The sequence below is a fragment of the Lepisma saccharinum genome, chromosome 24, assembly GCF_977018435.1.
Source record: "Lepisma saccharinum chromosome 24, izLepSacc3.1, whole genome shotgun sequence".
NCBI lineage: Eukaryota > Metazoa > Arthropoda > Insecta > Zygentoma > Lepismatidae > Lepisma > Lepisma saccharinum.
Window position 1 is genome coordinate 55,612,481 of NC_139252.1, and position 10,870 is coordinate 55,623,350.

Consider the following 10,870-nt stretch of genomic DNA (forward strand, 5'->3'; position numbering starts at 1 on the left):
TGGTGCATTTCCCTAACATAGGGAGAACGTAGTAATTTTTTCTCTAGTGTCAATACTCAGTGAGTCGGGGAGATTTTCTCATGTGCTCATCACAGGGCGACTGTTGGGTTTAAATTTTTGTTCTTCTTATTCAGAGAACAACTAGTTATAATTTCTAAATTTGTGAGTAATTGGATGCAACACAAAGTAACAGAAACAGGATAAAGCGTGTGATTTCCAATATTGTAAACCTCAGATTTTTAAATTTTACATTTTGAAGAGAATTACTTGAAGACCTAAATTGGTACAGTTTCCAAACGGCTCTACAAACTCTTCTGTGATATATAAGATAACCGTTAACAATGGAAAACAGCAGCAAATGAAGATTTGGAAAAATCGGATTCAGGGATTAAATGGTTTAATAAGTAGGATGGAAGGATGGCACAAACATTTCTAATCTTCAATATTCTCCAAGTTATGAAGGGGATTAGAAAAGCTTGTTTTCATTGTCTCTTTTACCGTAGCATAGTATCAGAATTATCAGTTTCTTTTCGCTTCTGTGAAACGTCAGGCCATTGTGACTTTCCTTGGAACATGAAATAAAAATACCAATTATGAGAATGGGAAAGCGTCACAAGTTAGATTTAATGATTGTACTTTGACTGATCACAGGGAAACCATGCACTACTGGAACTCCAGAATCTACCTACGATAGCCATAAAAACACAGCATTCGGACTCTAGAACAGTCAAGATCTACGTACATTCACTCAAAGGAACACTTTCATCCTGGTCAAGTCAGAATAGTTGTCTCGTAAAAGGTAGTATTCAATACGATAAAAAGAAGAAATTAGCCCTCCAACTCCTCCTCCAAAGCGTCGCGTAGGAAAGGGTCTAGACCTCAATACTATTGTACACTAGGATATATTGTAACACTTACTGGAAACCACAAATTTACCTACCTTAACAAAAAGTTAATTAGAAACAGACTTTTGCAAACATTCAGTCAAGGGAACACTTTCAATCTTGTCAATATCAGAGATGTATTCTGATACATTGGCCCCGTCCAGTTCACTACGTGTTTCGACTCACTCTTCACTCCCACATCAACTTGGTTACACGGATTCGTCTATGTCGTAGATCTGGCGTGAAGTAGCTGAAGTGGTGTGTTGGCCGTCAGCACTACGTTGTGGAACGGTGTATCGGGTGGTGTATGATCACGTGGTGCTTGTTGTCCAATCTATTTGAAGATTTGTTGAATTTCAGTAGTTGAACACCGCCATTCGTCTACTTGGTTGAACATCAGTTTCCTATCACAGCCTGACATCAGGATAGACGTGCACTACACGTAGTAGCACCTAGACGGGGCCAATGTAGTGTTCTAGACATTCCGAAATACCGGAGAAACCTCCTCTCCCCAACTCCGCATCACGTAGGAACTGGCCCAGGAACATGATTTCCTCCCTACAGTCATGTGATCTAACTTGGTGCATTTCCCTAACATAGGGAGAACGTAGTAATTTTTTCTCTAGTGTCAATACTCAGTGAGTCGGGGAGATTTTCTCATGTGCTCATCACAGGGCGACTGTTGGGTTTAAATTTTTAATTTTTCTTATACAGAGAACAACTAGTTATAATTTCTAAATTTGTGAGTAATTGGATGCAACACAAAGTAACATAAAAAGGATTAAGACGTGTGGTTTCCAATATTGTAAACCTCAGATTTTTAAATTTCACATTTTCAAGAGAATTACTTGAAGACCTAAATTGGTACAGTTTCCAAACGGCTCTACAAAGTCTTCTGTGATATATAAGATAACCGTTAACAATGGAAAACATCAGCAAATGAAGATTTGGAAAAATCGGACCCAGGATTAAATGGTTTAATAAGTAGAATGGAAGGATGGCACAAACATTTCTAATCTTCAATATTCTCCAAGTTATGAAGGGGATGAGAAAAGCTTGTTTTCATTGTCTCTTTTACCGTAGTATAGTATCAGAATTATCAGATACTTTTCATTTCTGTGAAACGTCAAGCCATTGTGACTTTCCTTGGAACATGAAATAAAAATACCAATTATGAGAATGGGAAAGCGTCACAAGTTAGATTTAATGATTGCACTTTTACTGATCACAGGGAAACCATGCACTACTGGAACTCCAGAATCTACCTACGATAGCCATAAAAACACAGCATTCGGACTCTAGAACAGTCAAGATCTACGTACATTCACTCAAAGGAACACTTTCATCCTGGTCAAGTCAGAATAGTTGTCTCGTAAAAGGTAGTATTCAATACGATAAAAAGAAGAAATTAGCCCTCCAACTCCTCCTCCAAAGCGTCGCGTAGGAAAGGGTCTAGACCTCAATACTATTGTACACTAGGATATATTATAACACTTACTGGAAACCACAAATTTACCTACCTTAACAATAAGTTAATTAGAAACAGACTTTTGCAAACATTCAGTCAAGGGAACACTTTCAATCTTGTCAATATCAGAGATGTATTCTGATACATTGGCCCCGTCCAGTTCACTACGTGTTTCGACTCACTCTTCACTCCCACATCAACTTGGTTACACGGATTCGTCTATGTCGTAGATCTGGCGTGAAGTAGCTGAAGTGGTGTGTTGGCCGTCAGCACTACGTTGTGGAACGGTGTATCGGGTGGTGTATGATCACGTGGTGCTTGTTGTCCAATCTATTTGAAGATTTGTTGAATTTCAGTAGATGAACACCGCCATTCGTCTACTTGGTTGAACATCAGTTTCCTATCACAGCCTGACATCAGGATAGACGTGCACTACACGTAGTAGCACCTAGACGGGGCCAATGTAGTGTTCTAGACATTCCGAAATACCGGAGAAACCTCCTCTCCCCAACTCCGCATCACGTAGGAACTGGCCCAGGAACATGATTTCCTCCCTACAGTCATGTGATCTAACTTGGTGCATTTCCCTAACATAGGGAGAACGTAGTAATTTTTTCTCTAGTGTCAATACTCAGTGAGTCGGGGAGATTTTCTCATGTGCTCATCACAGGGCGACTGTTGGGTTTAAATTTTTAATTTTTCTTATACAGAGAACAACTAGTTATAATTTCTAAATTTGTGAGTAATTGGATGCAACACAAAGTAACATAAAAAGGATTAAGACGTGTGGTTTCCAATATTGTAAACCTCAGATTTTTAAATTTCACATTTTGAAGAGAATTACTTGAAGACCTAAGTTGGTACAGTTTCCAAACGGCTCTACAAACTCTTCTGTGATATATAAGATAACCGTTAACAATGGAAAACAGCAGCAAATGAAGATTTGGAAAAATCGGACCCAGGGATTAAATGGTTTAATAAGTAGGATGGAAGGACGGCACAAACATTTCTAATCTTCAATATTCTCCAAGTTATGAAGGGGATTAGAAAAGCTAGTTTTCATTGTCTCTTTTACCGTAGGATAGTATCAGAATTATCAGATACTTTTAATTTCTGTGAAACGTCAGGCCATTGTGACTTTCCTTGGAACATGAAATAAAAATACCAATTATGAGAATGGGAAAGCGTCACAAGTTAGATTTAATGATTGTACTTTGACTGATCACAGGGAAACCATGCACTACTGGAACTCCAGAATCTACCTACGATAGCCATAAAAACACAGCATTCGGACTCTAGAACAGTCAAGATCTATGTACATTCACTCAAAGGAACACTTTCATCCTGGTCAAGTCAGAATAGTTGTCTCGTAAAAGGTAGTATTCAATACGATAAAAAGAAGAAATTAGCCCTCCTACTCCTCCTCCAAAGCGTCGCGTAGGAAAGGGTCTAGACCTCAATACTATTGTACACTAGGATATATTGTAACACTTACTGGAAACCACAAATTTACCTACCTTAACAATAAGTTAATTAGAAACAGACTTTTGCAAACATTCAGTCAAAGGAACACTTTCAATCTTGTCAATATCAGAGATGTACTCTGATACATTGGCCCCGTCCAGTTCACTACGTGTTTCGACTCACCCTTCACTCCCACATCAACTTGGTTACACGGATTCGTCTATGTCGTAGATCTGGCGTGAAGTAGCTGAAGTGGTGTGTTGGCCGTCAGCACTACGTTGTGGAACGGTGTATCGGGTGGTGTATGATCACGTGGTGCTTGTTGTCCAATCTATTTGAAGATTTGTTGAATTTCAGTAGTTGAACACCGCCATTCGTTTACTTGGTTGAACATCAGTTTCCTATCACAGCCTGACATCAGGATAGACGTGCACTACACGTAGTAGCACCTAGACGGAGCCAATGTAGTGTTCTAGACATTCCGAAATACCGGAGAAAATTCCTCTCCCCAACTCCGCATCACGTAGGAACTGGCCCAGGAACATGATTTCCTCCCTACAGTCATGTGATCTAACTTGGTGCATTTCCCTAACATAGGGAGAACGTAGTAATTTTTTCTCTAGTGTCAATACTCAGTGAGTCGGGGAGATTTTCTCATGTTCTCATCACAGGGCGACTGTTGGGTTTAAATTTTTAATTTTTCTTATACAGAGAACAACTAGTTATAATTTCTAAATTTGTGAGTAATTAGATGCAACACAAAGCAACATGAATAGGATTAAGACGTGTGGTTTCCAATATTGTAAACCCTAGATTTTTAAATTTCACATTTTGAAGAGAATTACTTGAAGACCTAAGTTGGTACAGTTTCCAAACGGCTCTACAAACTCTTCTGTGATATATAAGATAACCGTTAACAATGGAAAACAGCAGCAAATGAAGATTTGGAAAAATCGGATTCAGGGATTAAATGGTTTAATAAGTAGGATGGAAGGATGGCACAAACATTTCTAATCTTCAATATTCTCCAAGTTATGAAGGGGATTAGAAAAGCTTGTTTTCATTGTCTCTTTTACCGTAACATAGTATCAGAATTATCAGATACTTTTCATTTCTGTGAAACGTCAGGCCATTGTGACTTTCCTTGGAACATGAAATAAAAATACCAATTATGAGAATGGGAAAGCGTCACAAGTTAGATTTAAAGATTGTACTTTGACTGATCACAGGGAAACCATGCACTACTGGAACTCCAGAATCTACCTACGATAGCCATAAAAACACAGCATTCGGACTCTAGAACAGTCAAGATCTACGTACATTCACTCAAAGGAACACTTTCATCCTGGTCAAGTCCGAATAGTTGTCTCGTAAAAGGTAGTATTCAATACGATAAAAAGAAGAAATTAGCCCTCCAACTCCTCCTCCAAAGCGTCGCGTAGGAAAGGGTCTAGACCTCAATACTATTGTACACTAGGATATATTGTAACACTTACTGGAAACCACAAATTTACCTACCTTAACAATAAGTTAATTAGAAACAGACTTTTGCAAACATTCAGTCAAGGGAACACTTTCAATCTTGTCAATATCAGAGATGTACTCTGATACATTGGCCCCGTCCAGTTCACTACGTGTTTCGACTCACTCTTCACTCCCACATCAACTTGGTTACACGGATTCGTCTATGTCGTAGATCTGGCGTGAAGTAGCTGAAGTGGTGTGTTGGCCGTCAGCACTACGTTGTGGAACGGTGTATCGTGTGGTGTATGATCACGTGGTGCTTGTTGTCCAATCTATTTGAAGATTTGTTGAATTTCAGTAGTTGAACACCGCCATTCGTCTACTTGGTTGAACATCAGTTTCCTATCACAGCCTGACATCAGGATAGACGTGCACTACACGTAGTAGCACCTAGACGGGGCCAATGTAGTGTTCTAGACATTCCGAAATACCGGAGAAACCTCCTCTCCCCAACTCCGCATCACGTAGGAACTGGCCCAGGAACATGATTTCCTCCCTACAGTCATGTGATCTAACTTGGTGCATTTCCCTAACATAGGGAGAACGTAGTAATTTTTTCTCTAGTGTCAATACTCAGTGAGTCGGGGAGATTTTCTCATGTGCTCATCACAGGGCGACTGTTGGGTTTAAATTTTTGTTCTTCTTATTCAGAGAACAACTAGTTATAATTTCTAAATTTGTGAGTAATTGGATGCAACACAAAGTAACAGAAACAGGATAAAGCGTGTGATTTCCAATATTGTAAACCTCAGATTTTTAAATTTTACATTTTGAAGAGAATTACTTGAAGACCTAAATTGGTACAGTTTCCAAACGGCTCTACAAACTCTTCTGTGATATATAAGATAACCGTTAACAATGGAAAACAGCAGCAAATGAAGATTTGGAAAAATCGGATTCAGGGATTAAATGGTTTAATAAGTAGGATGGAAGGATGGCACAAACATTTCTAATCTTCAATATTCTCCAAGTTATGAAGGGGATTAGAAAAGCTTGTTTTCATTGTCTCTTTTACCGTAGCATAGTATCAGAATTATCAGTTTCTTTTCGCTTCTGTGAAACGTCAGGCCATTGTGACTTTCCTTGGAACATGAAATAAAAATACCAATTATGAGAATGGGAAAGCGTCACAAGTTAGATTTAATGATTGTACTTTGACTGATCACAGGGAAACCATGCACTACTGGAACTCCAGAATCTACCTACGATAGCCATAAAAACACAGCATTCGGACTCTAGAACAGTCAAGATCTACGTACATTCACTCAAAGGAACACTTTCATCCTGGTCAAGTCAGAATAGTTGTCTCGTAAAAGGTAGTATTCAATACGATAAAAAGAAGAAATTAGCCCTCCAACTCCTCCTCCAAAGCGTCGCGTAGGAAAGGGTCTAGACCTCAATACTATTGTACACTAGGATATATTGTAACACTTACTGGAAACCACAAATTTACCTACCTTAACAAAAAGTTAATTAGAAACAGACTTTTGCAAACATTCAGTCAAGGGAACACTTTCAATCTTGTCAATATCAGAGATGTATTCTGATACATTGGCCCCGTCCAGTTCACTACGTGTTTCGACTCACTCTTCACTCCCACATCAACTTGGTTACACGGATTCGTCTATGTCGTAGATCTGGCGTGAAGTAGCTGAAGTGGTGTGTTGGCCGTCAGCACTACGTTGTGGAACGGTGTATCGGGTGGTGTATGATCACGTGGTGCTTGTTGTCCAATCTATTTGAAGATTTGTTGAATTTCAGTAGTTGAACACCGCCATTCGTCTACTTGGTTGAACATCAGTTTCCTATCACAGCCTGACATCAGGATAGACGTGCACTACACGTAGTAGCACCTAGACGGGGCCAATGTAGTGTTCTAGACATTCCGAAATACCGGAGAAACCTCCTCTCCCCAACTCCGCATCACGTAGGAACTGGCCCAGGAACATGATTTCCTCCCTACAGTCATGTGATCTAACTTGGTGCATTTCCCTAACATAGGGAGAACGTAGTAATTTTTTCTCTAGTGTCAATACTCAGTGAGTCGGGGAGATTTTCTCATGTGCTCATCACAGGGCGACTGTTGGGTTTAAATTTTTAATTTTTCTTATACAGAGAACAACTAGTTATAATTTCTAAATTTGTGAGTAATTGGATGCAACACAAAGTAACATAAAAAGGATTAAGACGTGTGGTTTCCAATATTGTAAACCTCAGATTTTTAAATTTCACATTTTCAAGAGAATTACTTGAAGACCTAAATTGGTACAGTTTCCAAACGGCTCTACAAAGTCTTCTGTGATATATAAGATAACCGTTAACAATGGAAAACATCAGCAAATGAAGATTTGGAAAAATCGGACCCAGGATTAAATGGTTTAATAAGTAGAATGGAAGGATGGCACAAACATTTCTAATCTTCAATATTCTCCAAGTTATGAAGGGGATGAGAAAAGCTTGTTTTCATTGTCTCTTTTACCGTAGTATAGTATCAGAATTATCAGATACTTTTCATTTCTGTGAAACGTCAAGCCATTGTGACTTTCCTTGGAACATGAAATAAAAATACCAATTATGAGAATGGGAAAGCGTCACAAGTTAGATTTAATGATTGCACTTTTACTGATCACAGGGAAACCATGCACTACTGGAACTCCAGAATCTAACTACGATAGCCATAAAAACACAGCATTCGGACTCTAGAACAGTCAAGATCTACGTACATTCACTCAAAGGAACACTTTCATCCTGGTCAAGTCAGAATAGTTGTCTCGTAAAAGGTAGTATTCAATACGATAAAAAGAAGAAATTAGCCCTCCAACTCCTCCTCCAAAGCGTCGCGTAGGAAAGGGTCTAGACCTCAATACTATTGTACACTAGGATATATTATAACACTTACTGGAAACCACAAATTTACCTACCTTAACAATAAGTTAATTAGAAACAGACTTTTGCAAACATTCAGTCAAGGGAACACTTTCAATCTTGTCAATATCAGAGATGTATTCTGATACATTGGCCCCGTCCAGTTCACTACGTGTTTCGACTCACTCTTCACTCCCACATCAACTTGGTTACACGGATTCGTCTATGTCGTAGATCTGGCGTGAAGTAGCTGAAGTGGTGTGTTGGCCGTCAGCACTACGTTGTGGAACGGTGTATCGGGTGGTGTATGATCACGTGGTGCTTGTTGTCCAATCTATTTGAAGATTTGTTGAATTTCAGTAGATGAACACCGCCATTCGTCTACTTGGTTGAACATCAGTTTCCTATCACAGCCTGACATCAGGATAGACGTGCACTACACGTAGTAGCACCTAGACGGGGCCAATGTAGTGTTCTAGACATTCCGAAATACCGGAGAAACCTCCTCTCCCCAACTCCGCATCACGTAGGAACTGGCCCAGGAACATGATTTCCTCCCTACAGTCATGTGATCTAACTTGGTGCATTTCCCTAACATAGGGAGAACGTAGTAATTTTTTCTCTAGTGTCAATACTCAGTGAGTCGGGGAGATTTTCTCATGTGCTCATCACAGGGCGACTGTTGGGTTTAAATTTTTAATTTTTCTTATACAGAGAACAACTAGTTATAATTTCTAAATTTGTGAGTAATTGGATGCAACACAAAGTAACATAAAAAGGATTAAGACGTGTGGTTTCCAATATTGTAAACCTCAGATTTTAAAATTTCACATTTTGAAGAGAATTACTTGAAGACCTAAGTTGGTACAGTTTCCAAACGGCTCTACAAACTCTTCTGTGATATATAAGATAACCGTTAACAATGGAAAACAGCAGCAAATGAAGATTTGGAAAAATCGGACCCAGGGATTAAATGGTTTAATAAGTAGGATGGAAGGACGGCACAAACATTTCTAATCTTCAATATTCTCCAAGTTATGAAGGGGATTAGAAAAGCTAGTTTTCATTGTCTCTTTTACCGTAGGATAGTATCAGAATTATCAGATACTTTTAATTTCTGTGAAACGTCAGGCCATTGTGACTTTCCTTGGAACATGAAATAAAAATACCAATTATGAGAATGGGAAAGCGTCACAAGTTAGATTTAATGATTGTACTTTGACTGATCACAGGGAAACCATACACAACTGGAACTCCAGAATCTACCTACGATAGCCATAAAAACACAGCATTCGGACTCTAGAACAGTCAAGATCTACGTACATTCACTCAAAGGAACACTTTCATCCTGGTCAAGTCAGAATAGTTGTCTCGTAAAAGGTAGTATTCAATACGATAAAAAGAAGAAATTAGCCCTCCTACTCCTCCTCCAAAGCGTCGCGTAGGAAAGGGTCTAGACCTCAATTCTATTGTACACTAGGATATATTGTAACACTTACTGGAAACCACAAATTTACCTACCTTAACAATAAGTTAATTAGAAACAGACTTTTGCAAACATTCAGTCAAAGGAACACTTTCAATCTTGTCAATATCAGAGATGTACTCTGATACATTGGCCCCGTCCAGTTCACTACGTGTTTCGACTCACTCTTCACTCCCACATCAACTTGGTTACACGGATTCGTCTATGTCGTAGATCTGGCGTGAAGTAGCTGAAGTGGTGTGTTGGCCGTCAGCACTACGTTGTGGAACGGTGTATCGTGTGGTGTATGATCACGTGGTGCTTGTTGTCCAATCTATTTGAAGATTTGTTGAATTTCAGTAGTTGAACACCGCCATTCGTCTACTTGGTTGAACATCAGTTTCCTATCACAGCCTGACATCAGGATAGACGTGCACTACACGTAGTAGCACCTAGACGGGGCCAATGTAGTGTTCTAGACATTCCGAAATACCGGAGAAACCTCCTCTCCCCAACTCCGCATCACGTAGGAACTGGCCCAGGAACATGATTTCCTCCCTACAGTCATGTGATCTAACTTTGTGCATTTCCCTAACATAGGGAGAACGTAGTAATTTTTTCTCTAGTGTCAATACTCAGTGAGTCGGGGAGATTTTCTCATGTGCTCATCACAGGGCGACTGTTGGGTTTAAATTTTTAATTTTTCTTATACAGAGAACAACTAGTTATAATTTCTAAATTTGTGAGTAATTAGATGCAACACAAAGTAACATAAACAGGATTAAGACGTGTGGTTTCCAATATTGTAAACCTGAGATTTTTAAATTTCACATTTTGAAGAGAATTACATGAAGACCTAAATTGGTACAGTTTCCAAACGGCTCTACAAAGTCTTCTGTGATATATAAGATAACCGTTAACAATGGAAAACAGCAGCAAATGAAGATTTGGAAAAATCGGACCCAGGATTAAATGGTTTAATAAGTAGAATGTTAGGATGTCACAAACATTTCTAATCTTCAATATTCTCCAAGTTATGAAGGGGATTAGAAAAGCTTGTTTTCATTGTCTCTTTTACCGTGGCATAGTATCAGAATTATCAGATACTTTTCATTTCTGTGAAACGTCAGGCCATTGTGACTTTCCTTGGAACATGAAATAAAAATACCAATTATGAGAATGGGAAAGCGTCACAAGTTA